Raw genomic sequence first — 19471 nt, 5'->3', positions numbered from 1 at the left:
CCATCGCTGTATTTCTGTGGTAGACCACCTCAGCAAGTTGCTTCGTACTTACTGGCAGCTCAGCCAGTTCCCTGCAAGCAGGGGCGTTGCTAGGGGGGGGCTAAGGGGGCTATAGCCCCTGATCTTTTGGTTGTAGCCCCGGATAGAATCTCAGGAGCTACAGCCAAAAGGCTAGCTAGCCCCCAGTCCCGACAGTGCCGACATCAGCATAGCCCCGGGTCTTTTCCAGACCTAGCAACTCCCCTGTCTGCAAGCACCACAGGCAATTTGCTTCCACTCCCTTTTTTTATTTAAAAAACGTTTTTTTTTTTTAACAAGAACATTTCTGACTCAAAAGTCTATTAACTCAGGGGCAATGCGTTTTGCGTTACAAGTTACAACACAGGTTCTAATTACGATCCCGCGCTTCGAAACCAATCTCTGGTATTAAGCGCGTTATAAAAGTACACTTATACAAAAATTATAATTATGACAATTATAATGTTTTCTTTTTTTTTAAAGAGGGGGTGTAATCTGTGGAGGTTGAGGGGAACTGGCTGAGTTGCCGGTAAGCACGTAGCAGTTTGCACGGGAATGTAATATCTCATAGCCCCCTCCCCCCCGGGCGTATCGGGAATTATGGCCACATAAACTTCGCTAAACACCCTTGCTGTGCTGGGCACTTTAGCTCGGTCTTCTGGGGCGCATACATCCCGGTAATGCCCTCTGGCTAGGCCCAGGATGCTGAGCTGAGGTGCTCAGCCTGGCAGTGCCGAGGCAGGGGCTCCACTCCCGCCCCCACCCATGCGGGACCCACCGTGGGCACGTGCCTCTCAACCAGACCCCATGTGGACATAGACCTGCCTCCAAGACTGAGGCACAAGCCCCACCCCCTCTTTACAAGGCATGCAGTATAGCGGGGGGGAGGGGAGGGAGCACCCCTGTACCTGAAGACTCGGGGTGCTTCACTCGCTTCCATGAACATGGCGAAGGGTTGGCAAGGAACTCATAGCGGACGTGTTTGGGGATGAAAGCAATGCCCTGGCGCACCCATCGCACACGTGTGTAGAGAGGGCAGCGTGCAGCTGCTGTGCTTGCTGCAGGGCCAGGGTAATGATAAAACAAACAGTAATAACTAAGGTAGCTCAGCCGGCTGAGCACTCGCTGCTGCGATCTGTGTGTAATCTGCAGAGACCCGAGAAGTCCAACTCAGACATTCCGCCTTCTGAGGCCGATAAATGAGTACCACCTCCGGCTGGGTGATATGGCATGCTGCAGATATGCTCTATTTAGAGCGCTTTATATATAACACATCATTATTATTAATAATAATATTTACAACAATAATAATATGAGGGTTATTGTTATTATTAGCAGTGCTGCTGCTGCTGCTGTTATTATTATTCAGAATAATAACAATAATAATGGCCCGGGAAAGGGGGGGGGCTGTTTTAGTGTCGAGCCCTGGTCGGAGCAGGTTTAAGATAGGGGAGTGCTGGGGCGGGGGGGGGCAACACTGTACATTCAAGACTAGAACAGTGCACCTCTCCACTGGGCCCAGGCCATGGGGGAGGGGTCACCTTCAGGCAGTTCTGTGTCCTTTATAGCCCCCAGCTGGGCTTGCAATGGAATAATCACAACGACAACACGTCCTGGAACTGAAAGAGCTGATTGCTACAAAAAAGCTGACATTGGCTGAGGGTGACCCTCCGAACTCATTGCCAGCGGGCTGGCATCTCTCTGCCTGGCAGAGGTGGGCAGACGTTCCCTGTAGAAAAGGAAGCGTGGAGATTTTCCAGGTCACCCACAACTGGGTCTGGGGGCCCTCGCCTGCCGGCTCCACAACTGGGAGCCCTCGCCTGCCAGCTCCACAACTCTATGCCCTTCTCTGCCAGCTCCACAACTGGGAGCCCTCATCTGCCAGCTCCACAACTGGGGGCCCTCCTCTGCCAGCTCCACAACTAGGAGCCCTTCTCTGCCAGCTCCACAACTGGGAGCCCTCATCTGCCAGCTCCACAACTGGGGCCCCTCCTCTGCCAGCTTCACAACTGGGGGCCTTCATCTGCCAGTTCCACAACTGGGGGCCTTCCCCTGCCAGCTCCAAAACTGGTGGCCTTCATCTGCTAGTTCCACAACTGGGGGCCTTCCCCTGGCAGCTCCAAAACTGGGGGCCTTCGTGTGCCAGATAACTGCACATCCAAGACTTTTTTTACAAAAAAAAAATCCAGTGCTGCACTTTGAAGTCCTTTAAAGTGTGGCAAAATAGGGTCCCCTTTACAGAAACAGGCGCCCGGGGTGAGTTGGGGATCCCTTCGAACACGATTCTAGCCAAAAGGGCAGGATCGTGCTGTTGGGACATGGTGCTTGGCTATTTATTTTCTCAAAAAATGATACAGGGCGGGCAGATGATGGGAGAAGCAGGGACGATAGCTCAGGGGGGCAATGTGTGGCGGGCTGTAATCTCGCATAATGACCGCTAGGGCAGTCGCGCCCGTTCTGAAAAGCTGCCGTTCAGTGCCCCGCGTGCACCTGCTCTGGGGTAGGTAACCCGGAACACCCCCCTATAAGTGAAAGAGAGCCCCTAACGGGCCTTTGGAAAGGAGCAGAGGTGCGCCCCCACATCCCCTCCCCTCCGCCCTGCTTAGAGGATAACAATCCCCGCAGAATGCAGGCACCCCAGGAGCTGCCTGGCAAACCAAAGGGGATTGCACCTTGCAAAAGGCCTGCACCCAGCCCCCCCGCCACAGCCCCCACCAGCGCGCCTCTTCACTCTAACCCAGGCAGGCCAGTGAGGTGTGCGTGGGCGCGTGGAGGCTCTGGGGCCCATCGCAGACTCGCTGTGAATGTTTAAACACTGCTTTGGTTCTGTGATTTTCGCATGAGTGCCTCGAAGTGTTTGGAACTGAACACAAGAGTGGCACTATATAAAACGCACGAACACATCCTTATTCCTGCTAAGCAGCTTTCCAATTCTTCATTCCAAGCGCAACATGTATGCATGAACTTACTCCGCAGCAGTTATTCTCTAGTAGACACATCTCCACGCAGAGTCCCGGCACTTGTGCGCTATGTTTCGGTTCCTATCTTCTGCTTATAACGTGGACATTCGCCGTGCCGCAGTAGACAGGGTCAATAAACGCCCGCAAGATGGAAATATCATTACCGTCTCTAAAGAAGTTAAAACGCTGGGCGTGTACTTGGACTCCTCCTTAACCTTCTCCAGACAAGTTAACTCCATCATCTCATCAGCAGCCTACACTGCCAGCCTCACCACTGCTTGCAGACCCTACTTATCAGCAGACATCTGCCTAACCTTAGCTAGAGCCCTCATTCTGTCGAAACTCGATTATTGTAATATCCTCCTTACTGGTACTGCGACTACCAGCATTACAAAACTACAGGTCAGGCAAAACAACGCCCTACGGGCAGCACTAAACATACCAAGAAGAGAGCACATCTCTGAAATCAGACGCAAAGTGCGCTGGCTACCTTCAGGACCACAAGAAATTCAAAACAGTGGCAACCACCCGCAAATGCCTCATTAACACAGCTCCTAAATATCTTACCAACCTGCTAACTCCAACCCAAACCACCACACGCTCCGCCCCAGCCTTCATTCTCTCTGTCCAGAAATTCAAAAGAACCAGGGCTGGGGGACAGAGCTTCCCAGTTGTGGCAGCCAAAGGTTGGAACATCCTACCGCTAGACATTAGATCTGACCCGTCCCACACCTCATTCCATCCAAAGCTTAAAGCCTGGCTCCTCACCTCCAATGTGGAGCCTTCCGTGCCTCAATGGTCCCAGTATCTTCCCCATACAAGCGGCTTCTGTAAATACAGCTGCTCCCCCTAATCTGCAAATTACCCATGATAATAAGACTCCACATGTAAGTGTTACTGATGATGCACTGGCCGGAACTATATGTCTGTAAATATGTTTAATATGATATAAGCCCAACCTATGTTTTTCTTGTTGCCTGTGGTGACCCCTGTAATGTGTATTACCTGCTCTCCGGGGCCCAGATAGCGAAGGGTTTGGCGTGTGCTACAAATGATCAATACAGGATTAAGTGTTCTCCAAGCTCCAGCTCAGCTGTGCATCCATAAACTGCGGAGCCCAGAGCCGGCGGACCTGTTACCTTTTTTTGTGTTGTAAATGATGACCCGAGTCCTTGTCTTATGATTGGCAATAAAAGGCTGTGGTTTTTATTGCAACAGGACTATCATAACACATTTTGGTAAATGTATTTATCCAAACAACACGCAATGATAAACTGTTATCTTTTGGACACCCCTTGCCGCCAACATCTTGCCACTACTTCGTGGGTCCCGGGCGTTGCCCTGTTATTCCTGTCTTCTCGTTTCCTTTCGGGCGGGTGGATTGGGAGAGAAAGGAAGTCTTCTGGTAGGAACTACAGATGGTGCAGCGTTCAGAGTAGAACACAGAGCTGGTGTCATCCCTCCAGTCCTGTCCTCTCCTTCTAGTCTTTTCATGCCTGCAGGCATGTCTGCTTCCTGGGGCACCTGCGGCCATTCACACCTTGGTCTGGCCTTTGCCCTGCCTAATCCTTCCTCTCCTACCGCTGGACCTGCTGCCGCCCCTTTTTTTGCTGCGACCATACTGTGTGCTAGGTGTTGGTAGGAGGGACCTGACTAGGGTGGAGGCGTCGGGCTGCCTGCCTTCTTTCTGCAAGGGCTTCCTAAAGCAGCCTTGCTTGTCGGGGGGGGGGGGGGGCCTTACCTGGACCTGCCCCCCCCCCCCTGATTATTACCCTGTGCCTGCTCTATCGGTGCCGTATTCCGCGGCACTTTCCCATAATCCTTCCATCACAGCACAGCCCACGTTGCCCCCTGCTGCATATCACCCTTTCTAGGGGGTCATTAGTCTGAGTGCATCGAGACCCTCGGAAGGCTGATGCCAGGTGGCAGGTTCCCACCTGGAGGCCCAGAGGTTGAAGCCAGGGAGGGCACTGCCACGTATACACGCGACGTCATTTTCCACGCCTCCCTGCACCATATACTCTTGTGTATAGCATCTGTAATGACCGGTCGGGTCTTTCACCTCTAGTGCAGGATTTAAGACCGACTTTTCCTCAAATTTCTCAATATGCGCTAGAATGCCATGGCTTTCTCCAGAAGATCCCCCGCTTCCCCGACTCGCCCCCCACCCGATTTGCTTTTGGAATGCCCACGGGGTCATGTTTGGCACTGTAAAGATCGCTGGCTGGCGATCTTCCTAAGGTTATGCCAGTCATATCTGCCCCATGGGAAAAACCTCATCAAGTGACACCGTAGAGAAATACTGACCTCGACCCCTCCACTCCCCCCCCCCCACACACACACACGATGGGGATTATAAACCGTGGGTGGAAAGCCCACTCTCACCATTCCTGTGCACCCCCAGGAGTATGGTTATCCCCCCCAACCCTGCTGCTGCTCCTGGGAGAGAGGTGGATCTTTCTGCTAAATCTAAACGCTCCTGTGGGACTGAATGAGCACGGCCCCTCTCTCCGAGTGAATCAGAAGCACTGACATTCCCCCGGATTTGACATTAAAGTGCTGTGACATTAAGACGAGGCTCGCGTGAGCCAGGCTGCGACGGGGGCTCCAGGCCTCGCGTCCCTGCCATGCGTGGCATTTCTGTCTCCATGCTTCCTGGCTTATGTAACATATTTGTACCCTCCGCTGGGACTTTGCGGAGCAAGCGTGCACGCAGCGGACGCTGTGCGGGTTTCCTACTGAAATGCACAGTGTCATTTCATCTGAAATGTCACTGGCTTTGGGGGTCAGGAGCAAAGTTTTAGGTGTGTGGGGTCAAGGCTCCTTGTTAAAGCTTTGACAAGTGCTACATACAGTACACTCGAAGCACAGGACCCAGAGAGAAATAAGGCCTGCGTGTCTTGCACTGTCTTTGGGCTCTGTCTGGAAGCGCCCGTGCCTCCTGTCTGTTGGCACTGGGACATGCTATATCTCATTGTCAGAGCTGGTGAAACAGCTGTGCACGGCCGACACATCTGTGGGTAACCTGCATTTCACAGCTTTGAAACGCCGACCGGAATGACTCAGCCTTTCATCCTTCTGAGGTTGATATTGAATGAGTACCATGGATATATGCCATATATCAGCTGAATGGTCGATGCAGGTGGCTGACACCTGATAATGGCAAGTTACTCCTGTTTGATGATCCATAATGCACTGGGGCCTTGAGGAAGCGCTGAAGTGCTGCACTGGGGCCTTGAGGAAGCACTGAAGTGCTTTCACTGGGGCCTTGAGGAAGCGCTGAAGTGTTGCACTGGTGCCTTGAGGAAGCGCTGAAGTGCTGCACTGGGGCCTTGAGGAAGCACTGAAGTGCTTTCACTGGGGCCTTGAGGAAGCACTGAAGTGCTTTCACTGGGGCCTTGAGGAAGCGCTGAAGTGTTGCACTGGGGCCTTGAGGAAGCGCTGAAGTGTTGCACTGGGGCCTTGAGGAAGCGCTGAAGTGTTGCACTGGGGCCGTGAGGAAGCGCTGAAGTGCTTGCACTGGGGTCTTGAGGAAGCGCTGAAGTGCTTGCACTGGGGCCTTGAGGAAGCGCTAAAGTGTTGCACTGGGGCCTTGAAGAAGCACTGAAGTGCTTGCACTGGGGCCTTGAGGAAGCGCTGAAGTGCTTTCACTGGGGCCTTCGAGGAAGCGCTGAAGTGCTTGCACTGGGGCCTTGAGGAAGCACTGAAGTGCTGCACTGGGACCTTGAGCAAGCGCTGAAGTGCTGCACTGGGACCTTGAGGAAGCACTGAAGTGTTGCACTGGGGCCTTGAGGAAGCGCTGAAGTGTTGCACTGGGGCCTTGAGGAAGTGCTGAAGTGTTGCACTGGGGCCTTCGAGGAAGCGGTGAAGTGCTTGCACTGTGGCTTTGAGGAAGCGCTGAAGTGTTGCACTGGAGCCTTGAGGAAGCGCTGAACTGCTTGCACTGGGGTCTTCAGGAAGAGCTGAAGTGCTTGCACTGGGGCCTTGAGGAAGCACTGACGTGTTGCACTGGGGCCTTGAGGAAGCACTGAAGTGCTTGCACTGGGGCCTTGGGGAAGCGCTGAAGTGCTTGCACTAGGGCCTTGAGGAAACGCTGAAGTGCTGCACTGGGACCTTGAGGAAGCGCTGAAGTGTTGCAGTGGGACCTTTAGGAAGTGCTGAAGTGTTGCACTGGGGCCTTGAGGAAGCGCTGAAGTGCTTGCAGTGGGACCTTGAAGAAGCGCTGAAGTGTTGCAGTGGGACCTTGAGGAAGCACTGAAGTGTTGCACTGGGGTCTTGAGGAAGCGCTGAAGTGTTGCACTGGGACCTTGAGGAAGCGCTGAAGTGTTGCACTGGGGCCTTGAGGAAGCGCTGAAGTGCTTGCACTGGGGCCTTGAGGAAGCACTGAAGAGCTTGCAGTGGGACCTTGAGGAAGCACTGAAGTGTTGCACTGGGGCCTTGAGGAAGCGCTGAAGTGTTGCACTGGGGCCTTGAGGAAGCACTGAAGTGTTTGCACTGAGGTCTTGAGGAAGCGCTGAAGTGCTTGCACTGGGGCCTTGAGGAAGCGCTGAAGTGTTGCACTGGGACCTTGAGGAAGCACTGAAGTGCTTGCACTGGGGCCTTGAGGAAGCGCTGAAGTGCTTGCAGTGGGACCTTAAGGAAGTGCTGAAGTGTTGCAATGGGACCTTGAGGAAGCGCTGAAGTGTTGCACTGGGGCCTTGAGGAAGCGCTGAAGTGTTGCACTGGGACCTTGAGGAAGCGTTGAAGTGTTGCACTGGGGCCTTGAGGAAGCGCTGAAGTGCTTGCACTGGGGTCTTGAGGAAGCGCTGAAGTGTTGCACTGGGACCTTGAGGAAGCGTTGAAGTGTTGCACTGGGGCCTTGAGGAAGCGCTGAAGTGCTTGCACTGGGGCCTTGAGGAAGTGCTGAAGTGGAGGTGGCGTTGCCTATTTTATGTAAACTCTGAATCTGGGATTTGTCCTCCTTTCACCATAATTTCTTTATGCACAGTGGGTATCGCACCAGCTGCCATTTCTCATACTTTGATGGTGTTTGGTGCAGTATAAAAGCTTTATAACGGAACATCACATATATCCTGTGTCGTTAGACTGGGCGCGGAGTGTTGGCGCGTAAGGAGTCCTCGCCCTGGAAGGGCCTGGCCATTGTGTGGATCCAGTTTACCCTATAGATCAGGTTCTGGATGTAAAGTGTTTGCCCCGCTGAAGCACCAGTCCTTGAGAACCCGGTAATGAAGCTAGGCAGGGAATGGAGGCAGCCTAGCGAGGGTCCGTGGAGACTAGGGGCCCTCTGGGGCCACAGCATGGCCGGCAATTAGGAGAAATGTGATGGTTCTGGGGTGACAAAGAGAAGAGGCTGCCAGGACCTTTTGCATGGAGTCAGGGAAAGTAGAGGCAGCCAGAACCTGTTGCACGGAGTCAGGGAAAGTAGAGGCAGCCAGAACCTTTTGCATGGAGTCAGGAAAAGTAGAGGCAGCCAGAACCTTTTGCATGGAGTCAGGGAAAGTAGAGGCAGCCAGAACCTGTTGCACGGAGTCAGGGAAAGTAGAGGCAGCCAGAACCTTTTGCATGGAGTCAGGAAAAGTAGAGGCAGCCAGAACCTTTTGCATGGAGTCAGGGAAAGTAGAGGCAGCCAGAACCTTTTGCACGGAGTCAGGGAAAGTAGAGGCAGCCAGAACCTGTTGCACGGAGTCAGGGAAAGTAGAGGCAGCCAGAACCTTTTGCACGGAGTCAGGAAAAGTAGAGGCAGCCAGAACCTTTTCCACAGAGTCAGGGAAATTAGAGGCAGCCAGAACCTTTTGCATGGAGTCAGGGAAATTAGAGGCAGCCAGAACCTTTTGCACGGAGTCAGGGAAAGTAGAGGCAGCCAGAACCTGTTGCACGGAGTCAGGGAAAGTAGAGGCAGCCAGAACCTGTTGCCAGAACCTTTTGCATGGAGTCAGGGAAAGTACACCTAAGCCTGCTCCTTGGTCCAGGCTGGAATTCCTGCCAGAGGGCAGTGCTGTAAGTGCTACGGGAAATCAAGGGTCTCTCAAACAAGGGGTGCTGCCTAAGTGCTGGGTGTGGTCTATGGGGGCAAGGGGCAAGTAGCATAGACAAGGTCAGCCTGTCCCAACCATACATCATGAGACCCTGCAAATATGAATTTTGGGGGTCACTCAGCATCGTCAAATGTGATTACATTCATATCTATTCTGCAGCTTGTGAGTAAACCCCTCTCTGGTTCGGTTTGCAAATAAATCACTTCCTCACTCAGTATTTAAGTAACCCAAATCATTATGTAAAGAAATCCCCTATGAAGAAGGGGGAGGGGGACAAATAGCACCAATGTGCTGAAGGCCGGACCTAAGATTTGGTAGACCTGGGACGGCAAAACATGTGCAGGTCAACCTCATTTGCACACGTCGGAAAACATCAGTGGCATGACAGAAAATAATGTCACAGAACGAGTCTGCAACGCGAGGGCATCACGGGAAGCTGCTGGAAGTTATGCAAGAGAGAACACCTTTGTGACGTCCAGATATGGATGGTCACCGGTAGTGTTCTTTCTTACATCTGAAGCAACATCAGGGTGAGGCTTTTTGGAGAAGCTGAACTAAGTCACTTCTATGGACTTATTTTGTCCGATAAGGCACAGAGAGATACAATGATTTGCCCAGGAGCACACATTTTGGTTAAATGGCGAAGCCAGAAGTGGAGACCAGTCTGTAACTCGGGCACATGAACACACACTTACCTTCCCAGCTGTAATTGTTACACCTATCGTTTCTTACGGGTATTTTTACAATTGTGGGTAGAAAACACAATCTGATTTACAGTGTAGAGTAATACAATCGGACGATGCCTTGCTTAGTGTAGTAAAGTTGTCTGTTCTTGTTGTGCAGACGTGTTATGATTGATTTCATTGTGATGGTGTATATCTGGCTGTGTCGTCCAAACTAGGAACATGCCTTCATTCTGAAGGGACAGGTGAGGATTACGTTGACTGTCAAATGAAACTTTAACCAAGGCTTTTATTATTTTTAAAAGATAATGTGAGCTACATCCCTAACCATGCAGGTTCTATGGACATCCGGGCAGGGGTGGGGCCAGGGCAGAGCGGGCAGAGTGCCTCTAGGGCAGGATTGCCTTATAGTGCGATCACAGTAGAGCCTGTTTACCAGTCAGGAGGGAGTGGTGCGAGCAACGTCACAGGTTTGACATGCTAAAAAAGTCAGCACAGGGCTGGGCAGCAGGGAAAACACACTCTCCGGGCCTGCCAGCTCTAATCCCACATCATCGTGACTCATTCCCTCCACCCCCCCCCCCCCCCGCCCCCTTTCCTCTCCTCACTCCCATGTTGGCTTTCACCAAAGTTCCGTTTTATAGAGAGGACTTGAAAAGTTTCCAACTCATGATAAAGGACTCACACAAATATGAATCCCTTATAGAAATATGTGCACACGTGTAGCATTGTGTCTGCCCTCTGGAATGGGAAACTACAAACACCAGAATGCAAGTCACAATGAGTCAATGTACTTTGAAGACTTAAAGACTCACAGCAAAATATTATTTTTGAAAAGATAACGTGTTTGTTTGTCATTGCATGACAAAGGCACGCTTCATATTTGATGTGAGGAAAACGCGACATTTACCAAAAAATATCCTCGTGCTCGCAGCCCCTTTACAAAACACACTATCAGTTGGTCTACAGACGCTGCCCATGCCTTCTGCCAGCCCAGAGTGCGCGAAGCTGGCTGCTTGGCATAACACTGAAGTACTTTTTGGCAACATAAGAATGCCTGCAGAGCCGTGGGATGTGACTGTGAAGAACGCAAACCTTCTGGGTTCCCAATGCACCCTTAATGCACCCTGCTCACAGCATTCACGCCAACGGGGACATTCTGCAGCACACGGGACATGTATACTCCTGTGCAGAGCGTCAACGCTCGGGCCCAGGCTGCCCTGCTCCAGCCACGACTCTTCAGCTCATAAACAGATTGCACCCCCCCCCCCCCCCCGCTCCCCCCACACAGGTCACCAGCCAAGATTCACAGGGCGCCCGGGCACAGTGGCAGACTCGGGTAGCTAAGTGTACGAGCGTGGGAGCCGCAACTGTTCTGTGATTCTTGGAGCCTGCCGGGCCTCTGCTCCGGCTAGCCCCAGCCCTCTTAAAGCCCTGTCTCTAGGTGACTTAAACTACCCAATCTGTATAGTCAACTGTCCGCACAGGATGGGTGAGGCCTGGTGCCGCGTAGGGAAATATTGGGAGAACGCATGGACCAGCGACTCTCAGATACTGGGTGGAGCAGCGACCCTTTTGGACCCCAGCATCAAAGGACGGACTTTACATCCGGCTGCCCACGTGCAAGGTGGGGAGAAGGATTGCTTAAGGTGCTGCAAGGGCGCTGGTGTCAGTTAAAGGCAGATGTGCTGGTCTTGCTTCTGAAAGAGGGCCGGATGTAAGTGGCCGGTGCTGTTGAACACGTGTGCAATAACGCATTTACGTGTATTTCGCCAGTGGGCAGACAGCGAACATGCCTCAGGGAGAGCTGGCCCAATAGCAGCTCATGGGAGGCAGTGGCGAGGGTAGGGCTTGCACAGATTGAATGCATGGATGTCCCCTCGGCTTGTTTGCAAAGGTTGAGCGTCGTCGCCCCTGTGACAATCCTGACAAGGAGGGGCGGAGGGGGGACTCTGAGCAGCTTTGAGTTAGAAGTGTTTGTAAAGGCCCCCCTGGGGCTTTCTAGGAAGCGCAGTTGATGCTGGACGTCCTTTGCATTGCGCTAGAGATACGTGAACTCACCTGCGAGTCAGGGGCGGAGTGTGGGCTCTGGGCTCTGGGCTCTGGGCCTCGTCTGGCGGAGCACGACGATTTGGCGCCGCCGTTCCGGCGCCGGCCGATTTGGCGCAGCCGATTTGCCGCAGAGCCCGTTTTGGCGCGCCCATTTCGGCGCGACCAGTTCGCCGCTGGGATGTTCTGGCGCCAGGATGTTTTGGCGCGGGTACTGGCCACGGGTATTGGCCGCATTGTGAACAAGAAACTGTTGAAATACACAGAATGCCCACATGTGCAGTTCGTGTGTTTTTAGAGTCATGCAGCAGTCCGGCATCACTCGGCGTGTTCCCCCTAAGCAGCAAAACCGGCATATGTCCTCGACAAATGCATAGGAATCAAGGAATCAAATCAAGGAATCAAGGAATCAAATCAAGGAATCAAGGAATCAAATTAATAGGTGCAAGAAGCGAGGGAGGTGTGTTTCGAAATGATCAGTTTCCTTTCGTGCCCCCCCCCTACCTCTTCTATAAAATAGAACTATTCTTTATTCTTTCATCCATTATACACATCTTGTTTCGCCAGGACTCCGGAGTTATGCACCCAAAGCTCTCCAGCGCCAAGAGGCGCCTGCATGGATGTCATAAGCGCTATAGGCCATGTCTTGCAGCTTGCATACTCCTAGCTCAGGCCCTGCTTTGTTCCCCTTCTTCTTTTAAGCTTCCTACGTCCAGGGCACACATTCCTACTCTGTGTCAGTGGCAGATGAGCCTGTGATGGCTCCTAAGGACAATCGTTTAAGTTATTGCGACCTGGGCGGCCCTAGGGACTTACATATTCCATAAGGGCACCAGGTGAAGAAGAACATGGTGGCTGCCACAGGCGGGGTGACTGGATTTGTGCGCAGGTTTTTTCACATGTTGCTAATCATGACCAATGCAGCATCTGTGATGCCGTTTTTATTTTGTAAATGCTTCTACGAGAGGGTTCTGCAGCCCTTGCAGAGGGGGGGTGTGGGGTGTGTGGGGGGGAGGGTATTGGTTCTGCACAATTATTTTCAAATGCAACACGTTGACAGTCACAGTAGCTGTCAACGTGATGTATTTGAAAAGAATGATGCTTTTAAATTTGGCGGAAGGGAGTTTAGACGTGGCTGCAATGTCAGCCAAGTCCAAACGTCCCTCGCGCCAAATCGGCGGCGCCAGAAAGGCTTCTGCGCCAAAATGGGCATGCCGAACTGGCCGCCAGGCCAAAGCGGTCGCGCCAAACCGGCCCGCGCCGAATTGGCAGCACCAAAAAGGGGTGTACCGCTCGTCTGGATGTGCTGTGTGGATCAGGCGGGAGAAACCTGCCCTGGGGGTGAAAAGGGAGGCTGCCCCTAGCACACAGAAAGATGCGTCTCAAGACTAAAGCAGAGAATGCCCTTCTGTTCAGTCAGGATGATGATGTTGCATTTACCAGGGTGATGATTTTTGATTGATCAGAGTGATGATGTTGCATTTTTCATGGTGATGATATTTGACTTATCAGAGTGATGATGTTGCATTTACCAGGGTGATGATTTTTGATTGATCAGAGTGATGATGTTGCATTTTTCATGGTGATGATATTTGACTTATCAGAGTGATGATGTTGCATTTATCAGGGTGATTATTTTTGATTTATCAGAGTGATGATGTTGCATTTTTCAGGGTGATGATGTTTGATTTATCAGTGATGATGTTGCATTTATCAGGGTGATGTTTTTTGATTTATTAGAGTGATGATGTTGAATTTATCCAGATGATGATGTTTGATTTATCAGAGTGATGATGTTGCATTTTTCAGGGTGATGATGTTTGATTTAGCAGAGTGATGATGTTGCATTTATCAGGGTGATGTTTTTTGATTTATTGGAGTGATTATGTTGAATTTATCCAGATGATGATTTTTGATTTATCAGAGTGATGGTGTTGCATTTTTCAGGGTGATGATGTTTGATTTTTCAGAGTGAAGATGTTGCATTTATCAGGGTGATGTTTTTTGATTTATCGGAGTGATGATGTTGAATTTATCCAGATGATGATTTTTGATTTATCAGAGTGATGGTGTTGCATTTTTCAGGGTGATGATGTTTGATTTTTCAGAGTGAAGATGTTGCATTTATCAGGGTGATGTTTTCTGATTTATCGGAGTGATGATGTTGAATTTATCCATATGACGATGTTTGATTTATCAGAGTGATGTTGCATTTATCCGGGTGGTGATGTTTCATTTATCCAGATAACGTTTCATCAGCATGGCAAGGGGGTCTTGGGGCTGAAAAATTGAAACCAATCGAGGGCTGGAGGTCTGATTGTTGTAAAAGATATGTAAGGCCAGAACTAATATAACCATGATTTTCTTCGACAGAGCAAGACGCCCCCTCAAATCGGCTTGGATCATAGGTTCAGGACAGGGAGATGGTCCGAAACACCATCACATCATGGTGGGGGTACAGGGGCATGAAATGGGCTGAGATACATGACAGACTGGCAGACCTGGTAGCCTTCAGAGACCCACCAGAATTATTAATTATACATCTGGGAGGCACCGATTTGGTAGAACAAGGCAGAAAACAGATGCCGGCAGACATTCACATCCCTGGCAGGAATAGTGCACAACTAGGGAGAGACCGACATGGTCTATTCAGCCATGTTACCCAGAAAAAAATGGCAGGGGGCAAATTCCTCCAAGGCAATAGACATAGCCAGAAAAAAACTTAATGAGGGGGGGGGTAGAATAATTCTGCAACAGCAGAGGAATTCACTTCATCCGACGCAACTGCGATTTCGCTCGCAGACCCGGAGCTGTTTCACAAAGGTGGGGTTTACCTGTCGGTTAATGGAATGGACAGGGTCCACGCGAGGTTATTAATAATTTAGCCACAAGAGGATGCAGGTAGTACCGTCACTTTTGGGGCAACCTGGATGGCCGAGAACCCATGCAGGTGTGGCAGCACGGGCCAGATAAGCACCCCCCTGGTCCCGGTGCCGAAAAGACAACATTGTTTATCATTGTGTATTTTTGGATAAATAAATATACTAAAATATGTTTTATGATTATACTTTTTGCAATAAAAACCACAGCCTTTTATTGCCAACCACATGGCAATGCCTCAAGTCGCCATTGTGCAATACTAACTAGGGTCATAGTTCAGCCTGCTCTGGGCTCCACAGATTATGGCAAGTGCCGCAGAATAGGGTACCAATGGATCTGACAGGCATGGGAATAATCTGGGGGCCCAGGGCAATGCAACCCACCCAAGCAAGCGATGGGAGGAAGCGTGGCACCTTTCCTCCTGCCGCATACAACACCTAACACTTAGTACACGGCAGCGTGGCAACAGAAACAGGGAGAAGCCCAAGGACAGGAAGAGTTAGGGAGACAGAAGAAAGGCAGAGAAAGGAGGCCCCACCAAGGCGCGAATGGCCGTCAGCGCCAGCCGGCCAGAAGGGCAGGGAGCCCACAGAAGCAGGCATAGCCCTCAGGGCATGGAAGGGCAATAAAAGCAGGGAGCTGGGAGTAGGAATCCAGTTCTTCTTGGTTCTCTGAACGGAGCACCAACAGTCATCCCGCAAACGCAGGAGACTTCTTTCTTTTCCTGATCGCACCCGCCCAGAAAGAAGATAAAGGGAGACGAAGGTGAATAACAGGGCAACGAACAGGGCCCACAAAGTCATGGGAAGAAGTTGGCAGCACGGGCCAGGTAGGCGCCCCCTGGTCCCGGTGGCCAAAATATAACACTCTTCATCATTGTGTGTTTTTGGTTAAATAAATGTACTCAAATACAGTTTATGATTATACTTGGTGCAATAAGAACCATGGCCTTTCATTGATAACCACAAGACAATGCCTCAAGTCGTTATTGTACAATGCTGACCATGGTCATATGGTCATAGGCCCGCCGGCTCTGGGCTGAGCAGAGCTGGGCCAGCAGCCATCCATCCACAGATCGCCACCATGCTGGGTGCTTGGCTGCTTGGAAATGGGTCTTGTAGCCCAAGCAGCATATTTAAAAAAATATACACTCTTTCATCCTTGCGAGATAGCGCAGTGCAATGGTGCACTACCTTGATATCAGCAGGGCTCAAGTTCAAGTCCCCAAAGGGGATGACATTTTTAAAAAAAGTATTTATTTTAAAGTTGCCATCCTGGAACGGTATTGTGGGTCGCATAAAGTAAGGGAGTGACGACGGGTTGCCCTGAGAGGTAAGGGAACGCCGTACCCTTTAGTTTGCCCCCACTTTGACCCCAGAGGGCAGTGGATGTAATGGGAGTCCTTTATCTGGTCAGCGGGTATTGAACACTGAACATGGTACCCCCCCACGCCCCTCACACACAAGTGGATCTCTGTAAAAAGGTTTGTAAAGCAGGTGTAAGGTTGGCCCCGCCTCTGCGTGACTGTAATTACCCATTAGAAACTTTCACACAAAAAGTGCCTTCATAAGTGGCAGAGACGCCCCGCCACGTTAAAGCACCTGTTCCAAAGGGTACGAATGGGGACAATGGGCGGGCAATGGACGGGCAGGTGGGGTTCTCATTAGTCCGCACGAGGACACTATATGAGGACCAGCGATGGAAGGCTCCATATTATGGGGAAAGTCCCCCTAAAATGAGTTTCGAGCCAAGGTCGGGCTTTGCTACCGGGAGCTTCTGGAAACTTCCAACTTGTCTCTCCCATCGAGAAGGGGAAATTGGTGCAGACGCACGATGAGCAGAAGTGGTGCCCCGTCCCCCCTCATTACCTGGGCACTCCCACCTTCTGCGCTCTTTAGAAGGAAGCAGAGGCGGACTTAACGGTCGCCAGGCAAACAAATGGCGAGCGGGCCCCTGTGCTAGGCCCCGCCCCTTCCACACAGCACAGGGCCCTTTCTGCTGTGACGTCAGTCCAGCTCCTAACAAGCTGGGAAAGCAACTTCGCCTCGGGAAAGGGCGTGGGCCCCTTCACCATGCCCCCTTTTCTCCTTCTCAGCCCCCCTCCCATGCCCTCACCCTTTCGGAAGCTGCAGCATCCAGCAATCCGCTTCCCCCTCTGCTCCGTCCCCGGCCCCAGCAGGCCCGAGTCCGAGCCTGGGGGGCCCGCGAGCCGTCTGCCCTCTGCAGGCGCCCATATGCATGTGTGGACCAGCTGTGTGCCAGCATGCTTTACCAGCTTGAGGAGAAGACCGTGGTCCAGGCCAGGGGTGGGCAAAGTATTCACAAACGAAGCCGAGTCGCCAACATTCGCCTAATGTTACACTTTGGCAAACAGGCAAATTGTTTTCGGTGTTAGCCGCTTTGGGTCAAATTGACCTTTGACACGGTTTTGCCTGACACAAAAACACATGAAACGATACATTTCCCTTGAGGAAAATGCATGGCATTGCTGATTTCACCCACCCCGCAAAACGGAGAAGAACCTTCATTCTGCGGCCCTGCTATTGGAATGTCACGTTGCCATATTCGTATTTGGTTTCTGCCAGGACCAGCATGCATGCAAGTTGCTTCAGAGGGCAAAAGAGGTGGGGGAGGGGGAGAGAAAAGGCTAAGTGGAGGGGATAAATGTTGGAAAAGGACATGAACCTTAACGGCGCTCTTTGAGCGGCATATTTCGGCCTATTTATGTATGTATGTACGTACGAGCACTTTAATGGGTTTATTACAGGTGGTTTTGGAATGCCACCCATTCATCCTTCTACCCCCTTTCCTCACCCTCAGTGTTGGACGAGGCGAGTTCCCTGGTCCTTAGGAGGGGAATGGGGAGGTGAAAGGAAGGGGGGGTGGTAGGGGTGGGCTGCTAGCACCTATGGGTGCTCTGATTTGCTGCCGTTAGGTGCAATGAGCGGTGAGCCAGGTAGAGTGTTCCCGCCAGGGGGCATCATGTTTTGCCTGCAGAGAGCCAGCACCTCTGCACGGCTCCCAGTGAGGGAGAGATGGGCGAGCAGATGTATGGGCCGGCCCGTGAGTGGGTGAATGAACACGCGGAGGAGCAGAGAGGTTGTAAACCGACTGATGAGAATATTGTAAAGGGCTCTGTAATTCCATACTCTACAGTACAGCAACCGCTATACCGATCCGAGGTATTCACTCTCCAACCCGTGCAGCAAAAGCTTAACACCATTATTCTGCCGTTTTGCAATGCGTGGCTGCAGCAACGCCCGCACAAACAGAATGACATCACTTTTCTGCTACAAGGACGCGTATGTTCTCGAGGTTTAGAATATTTAGCATTAATAGCAAAGGCTGCTGAGGAGGCCCAGCTGTGTCCAGTTAGTCAGACCCCTGGACACAGGGAACTGAACATTGACAGCAAAGGCTGCTGAGGAGGCCCAGCTGTGTCCAGTTAGTCAGACCCCTAGACACAGGGAACTGAACATTGACAGCAGAGGCTGCTGAGGAGGTCCAGTTTTGTCCAGTTAGTCAGACCCCTAGGCACGGGTGCCTGTACATTGATAGAAAGCCTGCAGTGCTGAGGAGGCCCAGCTGTGTCCAGTTAGTCAGACCCCTAGACACAGGGAACTGAACATTGACAGCAGAGGCTGCTGAGGAGGCCCAGCTGTGTCCAGTTAGTCAGACCCCTAGACACAGGGAACTGAACATTGACAGCAGAGGCTGCTGAGGAGGTCCAGTTTTGTCCAGTTAGTCAGACCCCTAGGCACGGGTGCCTGTACATTGATAGAAAGCCTGCAGTGCTGAGGAGGCCCAGCTGTGTCCAGTTAGTCACACCCCCAGGTAACTGTAATAAAATCAACTTAATACAAAATAGCTTTTGTCCCTAAAGTTTGCCCTTGTGCACTTGTGACCACAATTAACTCCGCCCACCCAAAGCTCCGCCTCCATGACCCGCCCACCTAGGGCCCTGTACCAGGTGCTGCCACTGGAAGGAAGTTGCACTTTCTTCTAGGAAGGGGCACGAGTGCTGCAACATTTGCCTTCTGAATATCATTGTTTATTAAACTGGAGCTTTAAGAGCATCTACAGAACTGGTTTAGCTCTGGTGCCATGGGCCCTGGAGCTGAGCGTCCTCTTGCACACGTCCTTGGACGCAGTGCTGGAAATGGAAAACATGTAAAGGGAGACTCCCACAAGGGCTGGGGGTGGAGTTTGCAGGAGGGAGCGGAGTTCTGAGTGGACGGAGATGGCAGTGGAGTTCCGCTCAAAGGAAATGTTCAAAAGAATAGTTTAAATATGGTGCTATTTCCTTCATGCTGCTTCTCTTCCAAACTCCACCCTGTACCTCAATTCCACTTTAAATCACTTCCATGGCAGTGGTGCACCCAAAATACTGTTGCTAATGTAGTGATTAGTACATTAAGGGATCCATAGGCACTCTCTACAGTAGAAGGCTACCAGGGTAACTCAGCAGGTTGAGAGACTGTTGCTGAGATGTTATACATTAATAATTGGTTGTTAATCGTAGAAGTTTTTGCAATTCCTTATTAAAAAAATGTGCTTTAAAATGTGTTTGGCCGGGCATGGGTTGGTCGCTTGCTTATATTGAGGGCAGAGGTGGGGGTATTTCTGCCCATGTAGTGAAAATTAAAAGTTGGCACCCATGAACCCACAGATTAATTTCTTAATAACTGCTCTCAGCACAACCGAAACATGTATTTGTGATTAACCAGTTTGACAAGCATAAGGAATCTTTATAAATATATAACCTGTGACAAAACACAAAGGAAGGGGCACACAAATTACATAGTATTTGTGTGGTAGTCCAACTTTAAGCAGCATTTTTGGGTCT

General features: G+C 51.3%; 1 protein-coding gene and 1 pseudogene across 1 annotated transcript in view; both read left to right on the top strand.

Moving 5' to 3' along the window:
* The window catches only part of CLMP (CXADR like membrane protein), a 456485-nt gene that overhangs the window by 223627 nt on the left and 213387 nt on the right, over nt 1–19471 (top strand). The gene's annotated exons all lie outside the window — the stretch shown is intronic.
* The window catches only part of LOC138487596 (octapeptide-repeat protein T2-like), a 44972-nt pseudogene that overhangs the window by 22494 nt on the left and 3007 nt on the right, over nt 1–19471 (top strand).

The sequence above is a fragment of the Ambystoma mexicanum genome, chromosome 9 (assembly GCF_040938575.1).
Source record: "Ambystoma mexicanum isolate Mex_15411 chromosome 9, UKY_AmexF1_1, whole genome shotgun sequence".
Lineage (NCBI taxonomy): Eukaryota > Metazoa > Chordata > Amphibia > Caudata > Ambystomatidae > Ambystoma > Ambystoma mexicanum.
This window is presented reverse-complemented; position numbering and strand designations above follow the sequence as displayed.